At 44.0% G+C, this 22,706-nt stretch overlaps 1 long non-coding RNA gene across 1 annotated transcript in view; it reads right to left on the reverse strand.

Moving 5' to 3' along the window:
- Positions 1 to 1,229: 1,229 nt before the first annotated feature.
- The window catches only part of LOC149128546 (uncharacterized), a 70,334-nt gene continuing 48,857 nt past the window's right edge, over positions 1,230 to 22,706 (reverse strand). Inside the window, exons 2-3 of the long non-coding RNA XR_016213218.1 lie at positions 13,368 to 13,478; positions 1,230 to 1,315 (exon numbers count right to left, since the gene is read on the reverse strand). This is a non-coding gene — a long non-coding RNA (uncharacterized LOC149128546). The remainder of the gene's footprint in view (positions 1,316 to 13,367; positions 13,479 to 22,706) is intronic.

The raw sequence follows: 22,706 nt of genomic DNA on the forward strand, positions 1-22,706 counted from the left end.
TAGAGCTGAACCAAACATTGGTGTTTGCAGATAGAGGCTTTAAAATAATTACACTGAATATCTTCAAGAAAATAGGTCAAGAGTGGGAAATTTCAGCAAAAAGAAACTCAACCTGGAATCCATAAAAAGAACCAAAATTTAGCTCTAGAACTAAAGATATATAATAACTAAGATCAGTCATTTCAGTTTAATAAGAAATTACATGCTGCAGAAGGGGAGGAAGAGGCTTGATGATAGGTTGACAGACAACAATCAGACTGAAAACGAGAGTATTTTTTAAAAGATGGAAATATAGAAAAGACTATATGAGACATATAGGACATGGTAACAACATGTAATATATGTGTAACCAGAGTCCCAGAAGAAAAGGAAAGGAAAATATGTGGCATAAAGAATATCTGAAGACAAAGTAGCTGAAAATCTTTAAAAGACATCAAGCCGTGGATCTTCAGACTATGAAGAAGAACAGGTGTATATCACAGCAAAACTATCGAAAATACAAAACCACTTAGAGTGGCCAGAGGAAAAAACCCACATTACTTTCCTTGAGTAACAATAAAACATTGATAATTTCTCAATAGAAACAGCAAAAGTGGTGAATGTTAATAATCTTCTATTTGTTATAATATATAGAAAATGCATGTTGCTGCTAAGAGACTGACCAAAGCCTATATAATTAACACAATAATAGAAACAATAAGACATACTTTATTGATTTAAGGAAAAGAAAGGACAAAAGGGGAATAAAGGAGAATTTAGTAAGAAATACACCATATAGAAACAGGAGTACAAATAGGAAATATAACATATATTCAAACACAAATATATCAGCATTACATAAAACATTAAATTCTACTGAAAATTATTAGACTATTGATAATTTTTGGATACCTATATTTATTTGTGTTATCCCTAAAATAAGCATAAGGTTTCTAACTTGGAGCAGACTTATTGTAACAATAACTGCATCCATTTGCCACACCCAGTTCTTCCCCTTAAGAGTGAGGCAATGACATCCACATGATTAGTCCTCTGCAAGAAAAACTTGTTTCTGGCAACACAGGAGAGGAATCCAAGAATTATGAGTCTGGATGCTTTTGTAAGAACTTCTATACAGCTGCCTTCTGTTATCTTTCTAATGCATACAAATTTTCTCAGGGAAGAGAAAGGAGAAAGTCCCCATACTCTGAAATGCAAGTATCTGGCTCTGGGCAAGGTAAGTTTACTTACCCTTTGAATGGGAGCAGATGGCTTCATTATGAAGGAGAAAGTGGTTTCAGGTCTATCATCTCAGGAATGTGAGCAGCAAATGTGTCTGGGTGAAAGACATTCTCCATTATTACAGCATGTCAATTTCCTGTGCTCAGAGAGCTCTAACCATGCAGAAACATGAAAATATTCATATTGCTTTCCAACAACTATGATGAAAGAAAACAACTATGTGCTGCTTAAAAGTGATGCATCTCGAATGTAAGACCACAGAAAGGGTTAGAGGAAAAAAAAAGATATACTGTGCAAACATTAACCAATGAAAGGTAGTGTGGCTACACTTATGTGGAAGTAGACTTCGAGGCAAGGAGAATCAGACAAAAAAGATGTTTTAGAATGACAAAAGAATCAGTCCACTGGGAAGATGTAAAAATTCTAAATTTGTATATACTTCATAACATGACCTCAAAATGCAAAAAACAAAATTTGAAACAAAGACAAACAAGTAATTTCACACATTTTCCTCAGTAACTGGTAGAAAGAGCACACAAAAATATAAAGAATATAAAAGATTTGAGGAAATATTTTAAAAACCTTAGCTAATTAAAATATGTTAAAACACCACACTTAATATCCATTTGGAGCCAACACAGAGTAACTGGTACCAGATATACCCTCCAATATAAAACAACCATTTTATGAAAATTTCATTTGCTTACTTATAAAATAATGGTCATTAAAACTGTACAACAGGCAACAGAGAACAATGACTCCCGAGAGATGGGAAATAAAAGGGAATGAGCTCTGTGATGGTTTATCACCTAAATGAAGTTTCCAGGCTGTGGTGCAAAGAGGAGAAACCCAGTGGTTTCCCTGAACTGAGAAGGTTGATCTAAGAGTCTGGGGAAGCCAATGTGCTTGGCATTCCCTCATACCCCAGTTCACTGTATCTTGCTTACTATTTTTTCAGTCTATTTTTATCTTTGTGGTTCATTTTGAATAGTTTCTACTGCAATGTCATCAGCACCACTAATCCTTTCTTGTACAATATCTATACATCCCATCCAGTGTATTTTTCATATCAAACATTGTAGTTTTCAACTCTGGAAATTTAAATGGCACCTTTTTCTACATCTTTTATGTCTCTACTTATACATAATACAGTTCAATCCTTTCCCAAGCTTTTTGAAAATGTGGATTACAATTATAACAAGTGTATTCAACTGTATAACTGTCCTTTTCTACTAATTCTACCATCTGGATCAGTTTTGATTGATTTTTCTCCTCATTATGGGTACAGTTGTATTGTTTTTTACATACTTGATGATGTTTTATGGAATGCCAATAATTATAAATTTTATCCTATTGAGAACTGGATATTTTTAAATTTCTATAAATATTCTTTGGCTTTGTTCTGGTGTGAAGAGTCAGACAGGTTGATAGGCAGTCAGGTTGGTTCCAATGGAAATACCGGGTGAAAAATGCTTTCTTCCCCCTTAAAGTTATCTTTGACAAGGTCAAAAGCCTCTGCCCCACTCCGTGGGAGCTTCCACTCTTATCTTGGGAATAGCAAGGGAGTGGTGACTCCACCCTACTGAGCTCCCAGTTTACTGTAAAACAAACTAGCTATTCCACCATCCGATGGCTCCTTTGTTTTATCATGAGCAAGCCAGACAGGGTAAAAGATTGCAAACCAGGTCTTTTGATGGATTTTGTCTCTGCCTTGTAACTGAATGTTAACCTGATTGCCAAGTTGTTTTCCTCCACAATTGTGCTTAAAAACCCCACTACCACCAGCCCCTTCAGGTTTTGCCTTTCTTAGAGCCTCCTTACATGCTACTTTGGCTGGAGGTCTCAGACTCAAACACATCTTGTTTTTAAATCTTGCTTGTCCACTTGGAAGTTCTTCTTCCATGTGAGACAAAAAACGGAGATAAAATTTTCTCTGCTGCCATTTCACTGTAACACTGGGATACAGTTACATCATTTGGAAACAAATTTTTCCTTCTGAAGCTTACTCTTTCTTTTTTTTTTTTTTTTTTTACAGGCAGAGTTAGAGAGAAAGATAGAGAGAAAGGCCTTCCTTCCGTTGGTTCACCCCCCAAATGGCCGCTATGGCCAGCGTGCTGCTAGGTAAAGGTAGGGCATCATTTTTACCAGAGTTAATATTTCTCACTAAGGCAAAAATCCACAGGGTTGTATCCTTGATAATTCCAGAATTATGGTTTATATTCTATATAATAGGCGAATTCTTAGTCATATATGAGTGCCAAAGATTGTTTCACATCTAATAAGTCAACAAAAGTAATAAAGTGGAATTATATAAAAATATTCCATGCAAATAATTGTAGTCATCTTAGGCAAGTCTAATACAACAATATGTTTTTAAAAAATGCATAATGACTAAGAATGCAAGGTTGGTTTAACATTCAAAAAAAAAATCAATGTAATTCACCAAATTAACAGATCAAAGAAGACAAGCCATTGAATCACTTCAATAGATGCAAAAAAGCATTTAGTAAAATTCAGTGTGCATTCCTTATAAAACTCCCAGAAAGCTAGGAATCACAAAAACATCAACATAAACTTGCATATAATATTAATCGAAAAAAATTCAAGGAGGTGGGCAATTCACCTAGCAATTAAGATGCTGGTTCAGGGGTCAGTACTGTGGCACAGAGGGTTAAAACCCCAGCCTGTAGTGCCGGCATCCCATATGGGTGCCGGTTTGAGTCATGGCTGTTCCACTTCCAATCCAGCTCATCACTAATGCATCTGAGAAAGTGGTGGAGGATGGCTCAATTCCTTGGGCCCCTGCATCCACATGGGAGACCCAGAGGAAGCTCCTGGCTCCTGGCTTCAGATTGGCTCAGCTCCAGCTGTTTGGGAGTGAACCTGAGGATGGAGAATCTCTCTCTCTTTCTGTGTCTACTTCTCTTTCTAACTAGGTCTTTCAAATAAACAAAATAAATCTTTAAAAACAACAACAACAAAAAGATGCTGATGCTGGTTCAGATGCTTGTGTCACATAACAGAGTTCCTGAGTTCCCTTCCAAGTTCTGGCTCCTAAATAAACCCAGAAGGCAGCCATTATGGCTTGAGTGATTCAGTTACTGCCACCCTTGTAGGAGATCTAGATTGAGTTCCTGGCTTCTAGCTTCAATTCCATCCAGTCCCAGTCTTTGCAGACATATGGGGAGTGAGCCAGTGGGTGGGAGCTCTGAACTGCCATTCTTATTCTCGCTGTGTTTGTGTATGTGTGTGTGTGTGTATCTACCTCCCAAGTTAATTAATTAATTAAAAACTCAGGTACAGATGGTTTCATCAGTAATTTCTTCTATAACTTTACAAACAAATAATACCAATCCTATACAAATTCTTCCAGAAAATTAAAAATAAAGATTATACTTCTGACCTTATTTATGAAGTCAATATAGTCTTGATGACAAAACCTGCTAAGGACGTTACATCAGAAAAACTACAGATCAATCTCTCTCACGGACATATATGCAAAAATCCTAAAAAAATTATTAGTAAATTGATTCCAGCAATACATAAAAATAATGTAACATAGTCAACTTGGACTTATTACAGAAAGGCAAAGGTTCGTTTACTATTTGAAAACAAATCAATGTAATTGATTACAGTTCATCGATTACTAGAATAAAGGAGAAAAATATATGATCATCTCAACAGAAGTAAAAACCATTTGTTAAAATTCAACACCTATTTGTATTTAAAATTAGAAAGAAAAGAAGTTTAACACATTAATGAGAGAACGAAATTTCCTTAATTTTATAAAGGGTAGCTACAAAACACTGGCAGCAAATACTATTCTCAATGACAAATGTTGAAAGACTACCCCTGTCCCAGGAATGAGTCAATGATGTCCCCATCACCTCCTTTATTCAACATTGTGTCACAGATTCCGTACAGTGCAAGAAGTGGGGGATACAATGGTTGAAAAAAAATCCAATCATTACTTCACAAAGGATGCGATTGTGTATCTGAAAATCCAAAAGAATGTGCAGATAGACCGACAGAATTAAGGAATCAGTTTAACCAAGTCAGGAAAGGTCACAACTCAACATGTGATTTAATCGTACCTCTATATACAACCAACAAATACAATTTTTTTCAATAGCATCAAAACATAAAATATAAATACTCAAGAACAAACTCAATAAAAATATACAAGAATTCTAGAAAAATCTATGTACATTATTAAGGTGAATAAAGTTGAAACAAGTGGAGTGATATGTTTATGGACTGGAAGAATGAACACTGTAAAGTTGTCAGTTCTTAGATTGACATAAAATCCAACACCATGCTGACCAAAATCTCAACTTGTTTTCTATTTTGTAGAAATTTATATATTGATCTTTTTTTAAAAAAAAGATTTATTTATTTATTTATTTGAAATTCAGAGTTACACAGAGAGAGGAGAGGCAGAGAGAGAGAGACAGAGGTCTTCCATCCGACGGTTCACTCCCCAGTTAGCTGCAACAGCTGGAGCTGCACTGATCCGAAGCCAGGAGCCAGGAGCTTCTTCAAGGTCTCCCATGTGGGTGCAGGTGCCCAAGGACTTGGGCCAATTTCTACTGCTTTCCCAGGCCATAGCAGAGAGCTGGATTGGAAGTGGAGCAGCCAGGTCTTGAACCTGCTCCCATATGGGATGCCGGCACTTTAGGCCAGGGCGTTAGCCCTCTGTACCATAGCGCCAGCCCTATAAATTGATCTTAAAACTTACATATAAATGCAAATATTGAAACAGTCAAGATAACCTTAAAGAAGAATAACAAATGTTGTGTCAGCATTGTGGTGCAGTGGGTTTGGCTACCACCTGCAATGCCATCATCCTATATGACCACCAGTCTGAGTCCCAGCTGCTCCACTCTGATCCACCTCCCTGCTAATGCAACTGGGAAAGCATGAGAAGATGGCCTGAGTACTGGTCCCCTGCAACCCACCTGGGAGACTCACATGGGGTTCCAGCCTCCTGCATTAGGCCTGGCCCAGCTTTGGCCATTGCAGCCATCTGGGGAGTGAACCAGGGGATGAGAGATCTTATCTCTGTGTCTCTCCCTCTCTACACAACTCTGCCTTTCAAATAAGTAAAATAAATCTTTTTTAAAATTAATTTATGTATTCGAAAGTCAGAGTTATACAGAGAAAGGAGAGACAGAGAGAGAGAGAGAGAGAGGTCTTCCATCTGATGGTTCACTCCCCAATTGGCCACAACAGCTAGAGCTGCACCGATCCGAAGCCAGGAGCCCTGAACCTCTTCCAGGTGTCCCATGTGGGTGCAGGGACCCAAGGATTTAGGCCATCTTCCACTGCTTTCCCAGGCCACAGCAGAGACCTGGATCGGAAGTAGAGCAGCCGGGTCATGAACCGGTGCCCATATGGGATGCCGGTGCTTCAGGTCAGGGCATTAACCTACTGCGCCACAGCACCAGTGCCTAAAATAAATCTTTTTGCAAAAAAGAAATTTGGAGGACTTAGTCTACTAGAGATTCTCATGTATTATATAGTTCCAGTGTGGAATTGGCGCAAAGTTAGTCAATGCAAAGAACTGAAATCACAAAACAGATCACATATGCTGTAATCTGACTTGTTCCAAAGGTGATATGGACAGAACAGTGGGGAATGGACACTCTTTTAGACAAATGGAGCTCAATCAATTGTATATCTGTATGGGGAAAAAAACTTTGTTTCCCCACCTCACACCACACACAAAAATCAATTTCAGATATACTGTAAACCAAAGGAATAAAAGATAAAACAATAAAGTTCTAGAACATAGGAGACTGTATTAATCTTGGAATAGGCAAATATTTCTTAAATAGGACACAAAATGCACTCATCTAAAGGAAAATATTGATAATGGGACTTTCTCAAAATTTAAAACTTCTGTTTATCAAATGATAACTTTAAAAAAATGAAAAGGTAGTCCACACAGTTATATAAGTTATTTACAATATAAATATTTAACAAAAACCTCATGCCCAGAAAAAAAAAAAGTATATATATATATAAAGGACTCCTACAACTGATAAGATAAAGCACAGAAAATCCAACAGAAAAACAGGGAAAAAAATGAATAAGTACTACACAGATGATATCCAAGTGTCCAATAAGCACATCAAAGGGCACTCAATTTCATTAGTCATTAGGAAAAAGCAAATTAAAACTACAATGAACTACCACTGTCTGCTCACCAGAGTAGAAAATATTTAAAACAGTGATAATAATTAAGTGTTGGAGGCGATGCAGAACAAATTAAACTTTTACAGATTGCCAGTACAAGATTAAGTTGGTAAAACCCTAAGTCTACTTCCAAGTAGAGTCATGTGCCACCTTACAACACTGTGGTCAACAGTGGACCACACATTCCTATGTGGCCCCATTAGACTACATCACCTAGTGACACTGTAGCCAGGATCTGCTGTACATACAATGCTCACACAATGAGGAAATCACCTAACAACACATTTCTCTCAACGTATCACCATTAAGTGACATATGACTTTTTTTTTTCTCTTTTTAAAGATTTATCAATTTATTTGAAAGTCAAAGCTACAGAGAAAAAAAGGAGAAACAGAGAAATCTTCCATCCGCTGGTTCACTCTCCAAATAGCCGCAACGACCAGGGCTGGGCCAGGCCAAAGCCAGGAGCCAGGAGCTTCTTCCAAGTCTTCTATGTGGGTGGCAGGGACTTGGGCCATCCTCCGCTGCTTTCCCAGGCACATAAGCAGGGAACTAAATTGGAAGTGGAGCAGCCAGCACTTAAATAAGCACCCATATGGGATGCCTGTGCTGCAGGCAGTGGCTTAACCTGCTGCACCACAGTGCCAGCCCCCATAACATATGACTTTATAACAGAACATGTCATGTAGAAATGCATATAGAAATGCATGTGTATATGAATCAGAAAACATGCCTCATGGCATCACACCAGGAGGGGGGAATAGGGATGCATTGATAGAAAAATAGATAAAGTGTGATGTTCCCATACAGTGGAACACTACACAACAAAGAAAATCAATGAACTGATGCTGCATACAACAATATAGATGTACCTTACAAGTACAACATGGAATAAAAGAAGTCACCAGAGGAAAGCATATTCTGTATGGTTCTTTTTACACATATGTCAGTTCTAAAGCAGGCAAACCTAATCTACAGTGACAGAAGTCAGAATCCTATCTATCGTTGCCAGGGGTAGTAAAAGAAAAGCATAAAAAAGGTTTTGGAGTTCAGATAATACTGTTTCTTTTTTAAATGTTTATTATTTATTTTAAAGTCAGAGCAAGAGAGAGAGACAGCCAGGATGTCCCCAAGTAGGTGGCTGGGACCCAAGTACTTGAGCTATCAACTGCTGTATCCCGGGATGGGCGTTATCAGGAAGTGGGATCACAAGCAGAGGTGGACCTCGATCTCAGGCATTCCGATAGGAGATACAGGGTGCCAAGTAGTCCTCCACCTGCTGCACCATCACACCCAGCCCTCAATACTGCTTCTTGGTCTGGACGATGGGTGATTACATGACAATGAAAAATCATTCATCTGTATACTTATGATTTATCCACTTCTGTATGCATTTTATACTTTAATTTTTAAAGTGCTCACAGAAATAATAAAACAAGATTACAAACATCTGTAGCATGATTTTATATATGTAAACTTGTATAAAGAATATATATTAAACATTACATGTAACTATATATGTCAAAACGCTAATGTTATTCTCTCTGAATATCGGTTTATGAGTAATTTTCACTTTCTTCTTTATACCTCTTTTGTATTGTCTGCATATTTCCAATGAGAAAGTATTGCTTTCATTAAAGCTAAAAATAATAAAGCTTTAAATAAAGATCTCATTTTTAGATGGTAAAATAGTATTGTGATTATGTTTAAAGAAGAAAAGAGTCCTTATCTCTTAGAAATACCTAACTGAACCATTTACAGATGAAATAATATGATGTCAAGCAGGAGGTAGAGAGAAGTAGAGAATATAGATTTTTTTTTAAATGACCGTATGTTGGTAATGGTTGAGCCTGAATACAGTCTATGGAATTCATGATACTCTTCCCTCCACCTATGTGTGTTTGAATAATAAGAAATACAAAAACAAACATTCTTTCATGAACACAGAACTTATGCATGGCAGATATTACCTATAGCAAAATCTATACATAATCTGTATTCAGCCAGAAAGGGGACCGCATTCTTAGGGAACATTTTATCGGTGCTGGAGTGAATGCAGCTGGACACCACCAAAGCCGCGTTACAAGTCCTGGGGATCCAAGCCTTGAGCAGCAGTCCAGCTCATAGAACCGAGGCCCCAAGGAAGGAAATGACTCACATACTCATGGGACCCCTACACCCGAGTCAACCTAGAGAGGCCACATGCCCAACAGAGAGTGCATCTGCTCAGAAGAGAGAACACCCACGCATGACCCTTCTCTGAGAGGAGACAAGGGGACAATGTCTTCCATGGGGAATCAGGACCTACTGTAGGAGCCCTAGAGTGATTTATCAGGGACAAGAATGTGTGCGGAGATGGGGGAGTGGGATCCTAGCTCTTACATGGAAAGGCCAATAGGCTAATCCTCCACCTGCGGTGCCGGCACACCGGGTTCTAGTCCCAGTTGGGGCGCCGGTTCTGTCCCGGTTGTCCCTCTTCCAGGCCAGCTCTCTGCTGTGGCCTGGGAAGGCAGTGGAGGATGGCTCAAGTCCTTGGGCCCTGCACCCCATGGGAGACCAGGAGAAGCACCTGGCTCCTGCCATCGGATCAGTGCGGTGAGCCAGCCGCAGCGGCCATTATGGGGTGAAACAATGGAAAAGGAAGACCTTTCTCCTGTCTCTCTCACTGTCCACTCTGCCTGTCAAAAAAAAAAAAAAAAAAAAAAAAAAAAAGGCAGTAGCTGCTGTGAGTTCTGGCCAGAGCCAGCGCCCTTTGAGCTGCTACAGCGGTCCTCAGATCCTAGCTCACACCTCATCTGCTCCTCGTCTAAGCCTGAGCAGCCTTCTTGATCAGAGTAAGACCATGCCTTCAACAGTCTTTTTGACCAAACTGGCCTCGGCACTCTCAGATCCTGTAGTCTTTTTTATAACTTCTTTTGACTAATGGATAAAACTGCCTCTAGCTGAATAATCAACAAAATTCAAATACAGGTCAAAGATACGAATTTCTTTTGAAGAGGGATGCTGGTAAGAGGAGTCAGTGAGAGAGCTGAGAGACCTTGCAAATAATGAAAGACACTGTGCTTCCTCACAACAATCAGAATCATTAGCCTGCTACCTAAAATGTATGTTTCACTTTGGTTTTTAATCTGAGGGCAACCTAGAACTTGAGATTGATCCAGGAAGATAAACTAAAGCATTCTCTAGAAATTATATTATATTATATTATTGAAATATAATGTAAGCCACAACTGTGGATCACAAATGTAATTTTAAATTTTCTGATAGTCATTTTTTAAAAGTGAAGTTGTGGGGCCACTGTTGTAGAGTAGCAGGTAAAGCTACCACCTGTGATGCCAGCGTCCCATATGGGTGCCAGTTTGTTGCCCCACTTCTAATCCAGCTCACTGCTAATGGTCTGGGAAAAACAACACAAGATGGTCTAAGTATTTGGGTCCCCGCCATCCACATGGGAGACCTGGAAGAGGCTCCTGGCTCCTGGCTTCTATCTGGCCCAGCCCTGGTCACTGTAGGCATCTGGAGAATGAACCAGCAGATAGAAAATCTCTCTTTCCTCTCCCTCTCCTTCTCCCTCTCCCTCTCTCTCTCCCTCTCTCTGTAACTCTGACTTTAAATAAATAAATAAATAAATCTTTTAAAAGACATTAGAGTTGTACTATATATAATTTAATGCAAAATATTATTTTAACATGTAATAAATATAAAAACATTGATAAGATATTTTACATCTTTTTGTACTGTATCTTCAAACCCAATGTATATTCTATGCTTAGGGCACATTTTAATTCAGAGTATACATATTTCAAGAACTCAACAGAGGCAAGCATTTGTGGCAGCAATGAAGTCACCACTTGGGATGCCCTCATCCCATATTGGGAATCTCTGGCTCGAGCCTCAGCTATTCCACTTCCAACATAGTTTCCTGCTAATGCACAGTTTTGGAGTCAGCTGGCGATAGCTCTAGCACTTCCGTCCCTGTCAACTACATGAGAGACCTGGATTGAATTCTGGGCTCCTGACTTTGACCTGGCCCAACCCTGGCTACTGCAGGCATTTGGGGAGTGAACCAGCAGATGGAAGATCTCTTTCCATCTATCATTCTGTCTGTCTCTCCTTTTCAAATAAAAATTAAAATAAATAAATCTTTAAAAATAGAAAGCTCAATAGCTACATGTACCTATCTTATTAGACAGGGGCAGATTTGGAAGCCAAGGATGAGATCGTCCCCTTCTGACTGCGGAACATTGCTACAGCTGAGGAACTGGCCTGCCCTGCATAAGCTGTCCTCCTAATGCCCTCAACGTTGCAGCCGTGTACTATCCCTGGAGAAATCATCACTGAGCGTGTCCTACTCAAGTCCTGAGATAAGACTGGATCTACATCAAGCAGTAACTCACAATGATTATGGAGCTGGAAGAAGAAAAAAACTTATCCAACTGTTCCCAAGATCTATTTTATTCATCCTGCATGATCATGCCTGGCTATTCCAATAAAGCTAAGTAATTTGTACATTTAAGGTACAACTGAAATATGCTAATATCTCTTAAAGGTCACTGGAAACCTGGTGATTCCAACCATATGACCCTCTGATGGTGACGCGCTAAGTGCTCAGAGGAAAATATAATCACACTCCCACATGCAGAACTCGCAGAGCTAATTCTGGAAAGTGAAAAGAGCTAAGTGAAATTCTGGAAAGATACATCTGGGGAAAAAATATAACATGATGCAAATTAATTGCAGTTTCAAAGTAAAGCGTAAGCAGCAGGATAGGGGACAAAGAAGCACTAGCTATGGAGCCCTGCTGTTGACCTTGAAATGTCTCCATTCTCTCATCTCTAAAATGGAAAGATGACCTCTGCTTGTCAGGTGCTGTCAGGTTTAAAAGTGATGAAGCATAACATCTAGCAGGGCCTTATCCAGATTAGGTACAAAAAATCATTATTTCATTGTTGTGGTCAATAAATATTTGTTCAATAGCCAATAGATAGTGGGCACTGAAAAGAATGAAAGCATACTAAGAGGTATTGGTGAACACGGAGCAGTGAACGTCACTCAGAGGGTCCCTCCACCCCAAGAAAGGCTTCCACTCAGCCCAGTGGTCCAAGACTTGGTGTTTGTTGTTTATGGAGTCTCCAGAGCCATGTTAGCCTCAGAAGCTCAGCCCTGTTCAACCTGCCCACCATTATTCTGGCTTTTGGCAGGCATTGATGGGAACATTTCTTGAAAATATAGAAGTCAGGGGCTTGCGCCATGGCACAACAGGTTAAGCTGCCAGCTGCAGCGCTGGCTCAAGTCCCTGCTGCTCCACTTTGATCCAGCTCCTTCTTAATGCTCTTAGGAAAGCAGCAGAAGATGGCCCAAGTCTCTGGACCCCTGCACCCATGTGGGAGACCCAGAAGAAGCTCCTGGCTCCTGGCTTTGGATCAGCCCAGCTCCAGCCATTGTGGCCATTTGGAGAGTGAACTAGCAGATGGAAGACCTCTCTCTCTCTGTCTGTCTCTCTCTCTAACTCTGACTTTCAAACAAATAAATAAATCTTTATTTAAAAAAAAAAAAACAGAAAGAAGGGAAACTATAGAGAGCAGATGAGGGCGTGTCCACATCACCCAGAGGTGCAGAGTCTAGGGAAGCACAGTACTACAGGGGTGAAAGGGTGGCTGGAGAAGGACAGCCACCCAAAATCTCTGTGACGTCTGGATCACCTCTCTGTCCCTCATCCCCTCCATCACTGCTTCCAAATGCCCACTGTTTTCCAGGCTATCCAGTGCTGAGCACAGGGCCACCATGCTGTGATGAGCCGGAGACAGGTGGAGAGCTACAGCTCAACATCTTCTCGCCTGCTGCATAGGTCTAAAGCAGGGGAGCATGTTCTCAGCCCACAGGTTTGAGCCTAGGAATTCGAGGCTTAAATGCTGCCTAGGAATGGTAATTATTGATGGGCATCTTACGTTTTGTTCTTGTTCCAGCCGCTCGGCATCACAGCAGGAGCTTCTGCCTGCTCCCGTCCCTTCCCTCTCCCAGCATCTGGATTTCTCCTCCGCAATCACCCTGTGACAGATCTGCAAAGAATAAACCATACTTAAGCTTTGGGTATGTCCCCCTTCCAACAAGTCATAAGTCAGCAACAGCTCGCACAAGGTCAGACCACCGGCTGGTCAGACCACCATCAAGGATGCAGTAAATACCAGGTCCCATGCTGGACACCAGGGATATCACTGTAAATGACCCTGAGTGGAGCACAACCAAGAGACAATGAGGGAGATGATGAGAAAACCGGGGCCCTAGGAAGTGGGGGGGGGCACTCCCTCTTTTTGAGTCCTATCAAATCTAAATATGGTGCCTTATAGGCACGGCCCAATTTAGCCTTCAGCACAATTGTGTGAGCTTTGTGAGAAATTACTATCCCCATTTCACAGATGAAAAAATGAACAAAACTCATAAAGTGAAAGTAATTGGTCAGAGTTCCTCTTGCCAGATTTGTTAGAGCTGATTTCATTTTTTTTTTTCACTACAGATAGACTCTGAAATGTATATAAACATTGCTATGACTTTTTCTAATACGATGAAATTTGATTTCCAATGTAAAGCTGTTGAGAGGTGGTGGGACCTTTATGATCCATCACTGAAAAGATCCAAACCTTTCTGGAGGGAGTGGATTCCTTCTGGTGATAGTGGTTGGTCTTCTGCACCTGCCCGCTTGCCTTCCACTTTCCACCTTGAGTTGAAGCAGCACGAGACTCCCCCAGAAGCTAAGCAGATGCCAGTGCTGTGCTCTTGGACTTCCCAACCTCTAGAACTGTGATCCCAAATAAACTGTTTCCTTCACAGATTACCCAGATTAAGTATTTTGTTATAGCAACAGAAAGTGGACTAAGATAAACATCTACCTGTTTTCCAGATCACAACAAGTGGATATACTGGAATAACTCGTACAGTTGTGTTGGAGGGTAGTTCTGGTAGAACGCTTTCATTCCTGATGGGAAACCTCACTCACTTAAATCCCTCATCGATGGTGATTCTGCACCTGGTATTCTGCCTCACACATGAGAAACCTTCATCCCCATGAGACTTTCACTCTGTGTCTGCCCAAGAACCCTTGGGATCTGCCGCCCCTTTCACATATGCAGCAGCCCCAGAGACAGTTGGAATGAGTCCCAGGATGGCCTGGAAGCGGAGCCTCCCCTGACCCAAGTCTCCTGGAATCTTAGCTGCTGACAACTGGAAACAGCCTTCAAGGTCATCTTCTCCAACTCTCCTCTCAACAAGCTCCCCAGACGTCGCTTGACAGCCCACAGCCAGTGGCCAGGAACTTTCCGCCTCCCCACGAGCTCAAGGCCACCCTTGGTCAGTTCCAGCTGGAGAGAGCTCTTCCTTGCCTGGAGTTCAAGAATTTCTTCTTTATGGCTTTTACACATGTCCTCTGTCTACCTTTTAGGGATGTACAGAACAAGTCTGTTCTCTCTTGTCCACAACAGCTCTTGGGAGGCAGTTATAACTCCCCTGTAGTCTTTTGGCCTCCAGACTGGAAACCTCCAACCATTTCTCACAAGACAAGGCATTTACCTCTCACTCTGTCCCAGTCCCTCCTCATTGAATGTGCTCCAGTTGCCAGGTCTCGCAGGCAGCACACTGTACAAGAGGACCATTAATTTTGCTGCAATCCTCTCCTCCCTCCCCTCTCTGTCTCTCTTTCTCCAAGGTTCATCAAGTGAAAGAGTTAGGTATGGCCCAGGAACCTCATCATTTGTCACTCCATAGGTTCCAGCAGCTGATTAGGAGTACATCTGGGTCCTCCCCCTCCAGGGAGAAGTCCCCACCCCCACCCCACAGAGACTTTGGCTTTCAATTCTTGCTAGAGGAGATGGGCACATACAAACTGAATAAGTTACACATCCAGAACTCAGCATGGGCTCAGAAAACCTTCATAACCTAGGGGGACAACCGGCCTCTTTGATCCGACACTGTCACCTTCATCCACACACGATGGAAGAGTCTAGAGCAAATAAGAACTTCCATGCCAACTGCCCCTGGTGCCAGGAATGGCATCATGTGTGGAGCGGCAGAAGTTGGGGCAGGTGATGAGGCAAAGTCCTGGACTACAAACTGGGATTCTGAGTCCCTGAGCACAGTCATCAGAGGACACATGTGGAAGCTATCCTCTGCCTAGAGTTCCAGGGTGGCAGGAAACCCCACCAAGCACACATCTTGGAAAAGCCCCTGTGACCTAGAGGGTACCTTCTGAAATCCAGCCTGAATCCACCACATGGGTCATTCCTAATTCCTGGTTACATGGTCAGCATGAGAGGCTGGGAAGTGCACAAAAGAGCAAACTTTGTTTTTCCCAGACCAGGCGATGTCACACCCAGTTCTAACTCTGCAGAGGAAACATGCAGGATACCACAGGGGCCTCTTAATGCCTGCCTTAGAATCAGTTAGGGGACCCATCATATCCCGGCTGGCAATGGAAAACTCAATGCCACAGCAGGAAGCAGACAGTGGAGTCTAAGAAAGGCTGGGGAAGGGAACCTGAAGAGTGAGCTATTCAAGGACAGAGAGGGAGTCCAGTCCGTCTCTGACACCCACACTTGCTCCAGGGATTCCTCCACTGATGGTGGCCCCAACTGGGCTGTAATGGCAAACACTGCCCTGGATGGTACCCTCAGGTCCAGACACCTACCTCCCCTGCACCTCCCACCCAGCTGGCTCGGTGGCCCAGGGAACATTGTAAAGTGAGCACCAGCCCTCTTCACCTGCCTCAGTCTCCCTCTACATACCTTTCTGTGTTCCCAGGCTTTCCTTTCTCTCTACTCTCCTGCTTGTCCCCACCTAGAAGCACCAGGAGAAGCTCATTCACACCTATGTGTTGCCTTTTAAAGAACATATGCATTCAACTAAAGGAATGACATTCAAATGGTGGGACCTTGGGCATGGAGACAGAGGTGGGGAGGTATTTCTGGTTCAGAAGTGGGAGGAGATGCTTCCAAGATCCTACGTCCCTCTGCAGGTGGCTGCCTCCTCAGATTCCTGGGAGGCTGTGGCTGCCTCCAGGACTGGAAATCTCACAGAATAACAGTAGAAGGAGACACTCTGTTCCCTTTTCCCTATTCCCAATGTGACTTGAGAGCAAGGATCCACACTCAAGCATGGGTAGATCCAGCCAGATCCCAGACCAGTAGAATCAGAGGTTCAGGGTGTGACCCTGGGAAGGCCTCTTCCCCACCTGGCCTGGTTTTCTCATCTGAAAGACAAGGGACTTGAATGGAATGGGCCCTAAACCCACTTCCTCTCTGGCATTCTGGTCCCATGAGTCTCTGTGCCGCAGCTGATACCACCTCTTGGTAGGAAAGGTGTCCTCACTTTTCCCACACCCTCTCTCCCAGGTGGCAAGAAAAGAAGACTGAGAAATATGCGCTGAAAGGAACCTCTTTGTTCCTGCCCATTCTGTGCAAGAACTCAGGAAATGCCTGAAGGGACAAGAAACTGGGACAGAATCTCTAACTTCACTAGTAGAGGACCCAGTTTTCGTCTCCTGGTATGGATGAGACAAGATGGGCAAGGATGTGCTAGAGGTTGGACCTGATGCCCCAACCCAGTTAGGTCCTACTCTAGACAGACTTCCAGTCCTGAGTCCACCCCCGAGCAGGACACACAGACAAAGAGAGGGTAATGTCATACCTCTTTCCTCATCAGAGGCTGTACCAGTCTCTGGTAAAGGCTGAAGATGGCCTAGCAGCAGGGTGTACAAAGGGATTAAAGCTTCAGACAGGGGAATGGGGTCACTGACCGCCAAGGCTCCTTCCAGTTTTGGCATCTGAGAAGCAATGCCCAAAGGAGGTAGCTGCAAAGCCCACCTTGACTGCCCTGCTCAGAGCCTTCTGTCAGCTGAGGACCCATTTCCAAGGCTGGATGCCCATATGGGTCGCCATCAGCACCACCACCACCCCCCGCCCCTCTGTGCACACACTTGCAGATTCCTCTTTATGGACGAAAAAGAGCTAAGCAGGTCAGGGAAACAGCCATTTCTATGCTAAGTGCCCACATGTGGCCCAAGGCTTGGAAAATGAACCTTGATACTGGTCAGAAATCAAGGGAGCCAGAGTCCCTGAACCCTGAAAGCTGAGAAGAGCCCAGCCCACCTAGGTTCTGACCTGGATTTGAGCTCTGGTCCTGGATGCTGAGGACCAATGTGGGGTGGGAGAGCAAAGGGCAGCTGGCCTGGAAACCAGCAACTCCACTTCGGGCACTGCTGTGCCCAAGTGTGGGAAAAGCACTTAACTCCATTAGCATACTCTCGGCCGCGCACAGCCAGCGGGCTCTTGCCATCTCCTAGCTAAACGATTGTCAATAAAGTGTAGGATGCCCAAAGGAAGAAGCACTATCAGGACTCCAAAAGCTATGCAACTGGATTTCCTAGATTATGCCTCTCTCTGGACTTCAATTTCACCACAAGGGGATTGGCTCCCATGACCCCAAAGGCTGTCTCAACTCAGCGTCCCACCTGGCAAACATCCGGGACACCCTGACAGCAGAGAACACATAAATGATAAGGCTGACGTACTTCTCCTAGCTCACTTACCTGGTAACATGGAGAGAAACCTCCACGAGACGCATGAAGGAACAGTGACAGAAGTTCAGATGAAAGATAACCAACCCAGCTGGTGTGCCCTAGATGTCCTCTGACAGGGGCAAAATGTTTGACCTAGAGTACAACACTTCAGCCTCACTATTTGGCTGATTCTCTCCCAAAGTAGGCAGGAAGAAGGAAGTGGTCATTAGCATAGGCCCCAACACTCTCGCGGACGCCCCCAGGAATGGACAAAGCCAGTGTCCTCAGACACCTTGCACTGTCCAGGAACATCAGCACTGCTGCCTGACGATCTACTGGGGGCAAAGGGATCAGCTCCTTCCATCCTGCCAATGCTCTGCCCTTTGAGGGTGGGGAGATGTCCTACAAGTCACATTTTGTAAACAAAGAACATTGGATTAGAATCAATACCAAGGTAGCATTCCAGGAAAGAAGTTTAAAAAACAGTGCATGCAACCCAGGAGGAGGAGTGGCTTAACTGGGGTGGGTGGGGGTGGAAACCCACACCTTTGCTTTAGTGGTGGAGGAAAAAGGAACACGGGCTAATTGTGTGTGGCATATGAACATTTGGTCTTTTTAGTACTTCTGGCTGAACCACCTGGTGGCTGTGCCCAGCACCTCGTAAACAGAACACAGACTTTCCCCTCGCCACCTCCTCCTTGCCTCATATAATAATGTCCAGCATTAATTATTGCATCTTACAATGATAGAGACCAAATCTCATCCATGTACATTATCTTGTTTAAATTTTGCTCCATTCTACTAACAAGAAAACTGAGGTTCACAACGATGGAGAGCTTTCACTAGGATCAGATATTCCGTAATTGAACTTGAACCCAGATCTCCAGGCTCTACCCCAGAACTCTTCCTCTTGTATCAAAGCCGCTGGGCTGTGATGAGGGGAGCCAGGCATTAGCCAACTCCCCTCACTGCGGCAGGAGGGCAGCAGGGCCAGCACTGATGGAGGCCCAGGAGCTCATGGCGTGGCGGGAGAGTTTCCTGCAAAATGGAGCAAGCCGCCAGCATGCTCATTACCCAACCTTATTCCATCTCATAATAAATGGAGCCCCCGGAGGGCCAGGCATGATGGGGTGGGGTGAGATGGGGAGCAAAGACTATTACGGGATTTTAACCTTCGTCTTCTCTTTCCGGGCCTCTGGAACAGCTGTTCGACAAAATGGATCTGTGCAGACAATCATTTTTGCTGCATTACTTAATATACAGTTGCTCTCGGCAAGAGATATAATTGACTTGCTTAACTAATCAATCTTTCTATAAGCATAGCTGCTTTTCCTCTCCCACTAGGGGAGGGAAGCAGGGGGAGAGGGAGGGAAAGAGAAATTGCAAGGAACAACCTTTGGCATGAGTTACAGCACTCTCACGCCCAGCTGAGGTTTCAGAGCTGGGGGCAAAACATTCCCATCAAGGTTCCACCTTGGACCAGATGTGGTCTGTGGTGGCCTGGGGTAGGAGTCATCTGGCATGAAATGGAGGCAAAAGCGTCAACAGGGGTGGGGCAAGCCATGGCCTGGGCAACCCCAAGATCTCTTTAGGTTGTCTCTGGAGTAGCTTTTGCTGTGTATTTAGCAGTAAGAACGTGTGCATGAGCAGAGGCTTCGCAACTCTCACATCAAGTAACGATGCCATGAGTGAAATCTCCCTAGGGTGGCGGGAGAAAACAGCCAGCTTCTCCCACGCCACCATCCCCCCACTCCCAACTCTGCAACTCCATCTTCCCGGGTCTCCTCTTTCAAGAAAGGAGCACATCAGCATCACCCAGCAAGCCCCTCCGAAGCACAGGCCTCTCTCTGGCGTGTTCCACATCCGATTCACCCCTGCTCCTGAGTCTAGAGAGGAAACATCAACAGTCGTCCTTCTCCTCGCCTCCCTCCCTCTAATCTCCATCAGCCTCCACATCTGCAAGCACACACACACAAACACACACACGTATGCATGTACAACACACACCTGGCCACTCTAAATGGAGGGGAATCACTCTAAACTAGGGGAAATGAAGTTGGAGAGTGAGTCACAAAGTGGAGAGGGTGACTGAGTTAAAGGGATTGAGTCAAATGATGGTTCGAAGACGACATCAAAAACCCCCACTCAGAGCCCACCCCCACTTCTCCTCAGCACTTCAACCCTGATAAATGCACTTTTTTCCTCTAAATCCTAAGGCAGGCATCCCTGAGACATGACCTCTCACGCACTAAGACTGACCACTTAATGCCATTCTTTCTCTCTATGTGCCCATCTCCCCAGTTCATTATAGAGCTTCATGAAAGCAGAGATTGGGACTTCAATACCAGTCAGCTTCCTCAGTGCCTAGCACTTTGCCTGAAGTATAGTTAGGCATTCAATGTAGGATTAACAAAGAATTACGAAGTCAGAAATTGTAACACTTCTATTTCAAGCAAATGGGTCCCCATTACCCAGTGGGAAATCTATCTCTAAAGAAGAGGCACAAGGACCCAGCTCCTGTTCTGGCTGATGATTTTATCAATGGCATGGCTGGAGCTTGAGAAACGATGGTTACCTAATCTATGGATGTCAAAGTTTGAGGAGATGAATTGCCTGGAGGACCCAGACTCTACCACAGCAGGCTAGAACACAAGCCAAACCACACAGATAATGTCTAGTGGTGTTCCAGGCAAAGTCCTACATTTAGGTCCAAAGCACTAGTCAGACAAGTGCAAGATAAAGGCTTGGCAGAGAGTACGAGAAAAAGATCATGGGGTTTGAATGAACCACAAGCTCAATACAGTGGTGCAGCTGCTAAGAAGAGAAAGAAATCACACAGCCCCTGTATAGTCCACCTTGGTTCAGTCCCTCTGGGCAACAGCACTACACTCTTCTTATCTCATTTTGAAAGGAACAGAGAGCAGTGACCAGGACACCTAGGAGTCTACAAACAGTGGCAAGGATTCTAGGAGTGTCTCACCCCCAACCACTGAGAACCAGTTTCAAACAAGGCTGCACGTTGGAGGAGAGGGAAGTCGAGATCTACCTGGCAGTTTACAGATTTAAAAAGCAGGCTCAGGAACCAAAACTACCTGGATTCAAATCCCAGTTCTGCCACATGGTAAATGGATGATGTAAGAGGAATTTCTAGGCTTCTCAGTGCCCCAGTTTCCCCATCTATTAAATGGGTTAAATGAGTTAGCACAGCAAAGCTGTCCACCCACAGAAAGCCACAAAGTCAATACCAAATGATGGCTCATGCTATGCCATGACTCCACAGGACAGAACAGGATGGAAGTGCAGAAATTACTAGAAGTTTTTATTTCAATGGCACAATCACTTCCTGCCAATGACAGGTGGGACAGCCAGGCCATAGAGAACTCCTGGATATTGCACATGGCACATGGAACTAGGCACTGGGAATGGGACCTCCACTCAAAGTCCCTTTCAACTGCAACACTCTTGGAGTTTCCAGGAAATCTCTCTACTGTCCTTATCCCTTCCAGGAGCTGGCCAAATTATCCCTCTTATGTGGGGAATAAAAGAATGGAGCCTCAGGGCTGCTGCTGTGGCTTAGCAGTAAAGCTGCTGCCTGCGGTGCTAGCATCCCATATGGCCGCTGGTTCAAGTCCCGGCTGCTCCACTTCAGATCCAGCTCTCTGCTATGGCCTGGGAAAGCAGCGGAAGATGACCCAAGTCCTTGGGCCCCTGCACTTACATTGGAGACTGGGAGGAAGCTCCTGGCTCTTGGGTTCGGATCAGTGCAACTCCAGTTGTTGCGGCCATCTGGGGAGTGAACCAGCTGATAGAAGACCTCTCTTTCTCACTCTCTCTGCTTCTGCTTCTCTGTAACTCTGCCTTTCAAATAAAATAAATAAATCTTAAAAAAAAAAAAAAAAAAAGAATGGAGCCTCACCAGGGTTACATACCCTGTAGAGCAGGACCATTAACCCCTACCCATAACCCATTGGAACAGGCAGACGACAGCTTACCCTGGCAGAGCCCCGAGTAAGAGTCTGGGTCAGTCCCTGTGCACTGAGCGCCCCTCAAGGAGGGAGGAGGCGCTCTCCTGGTGAGCACCTGAGCCCCACAGAGCGGGCTGTGGTCTTGGCTCCCAAGCAGTGAGCGAGCACCAACAAAGGCCAGGTGCCTGGGGAACTGCAAGGGGAAACAGAAACGAGATTTAATTACAAGAGCCACCAAGCTCCCTTGGGAGCAGAGGCTGCACAGCCAGGTCTGACAGTGACATTTCAGGAGGTCCAGGGAAAAGGGCTCGCTCTCCCCTCCTGCGTCTGCCTGGCAGAGGGCTGCCGGCGTTCTCAGGGAGAGGCGGCCTCGCTCTGGCTGAGGCCCCAGGAAAATGCACTCGCGGGAGGTGTTGACTGAATTACTGACCCAGAAAAGAGGGGCGGGAGGGACAGCGGGTGAGAGGACGGGGTCAGTTGTGAGGTTTTGTGCTAGGGAAATGCCACCTGGGAGCCCACTCGGCCTTGGTCTCCGGGTTGGAATTAATAACAGTGATTTTTACCACTGTCTCCCAGGATGACCTGGAAGGGGCCAAGTTGTTTCATGTCTTCCAGCCTCAGCTTCCATATCTACAAAAGGAGGGCCTGTGCTGGTTGCCCTCAAATGCCCCTTTCTGTTCAAACAGTTCACATCCTGGGTTATTTAGCTCTCCTGACAAGGCACTGAGGTTGGCAGGCCAAGGTCAAGAGTTTACAGAAAAGGGAAACGTATGTGA

The sequence above is a fragment of the Oryctolagus cuniculus genome, chromosome 1 (genome assembly GCF_051225735.1).
Source record: "Oryctolagus cuniculus isolate XC-2025 breed Fujian yellow rabbit chromosome 1, ASM5122573v1, whole genome shotgun sequence".
NCBI classification, from domain to species: Eukaryota; Metazoa; Chordata; class Mammalia; order Lagomorpha; family Leporidae; genus Oryctolagus; species Oryctolagus cuniculus.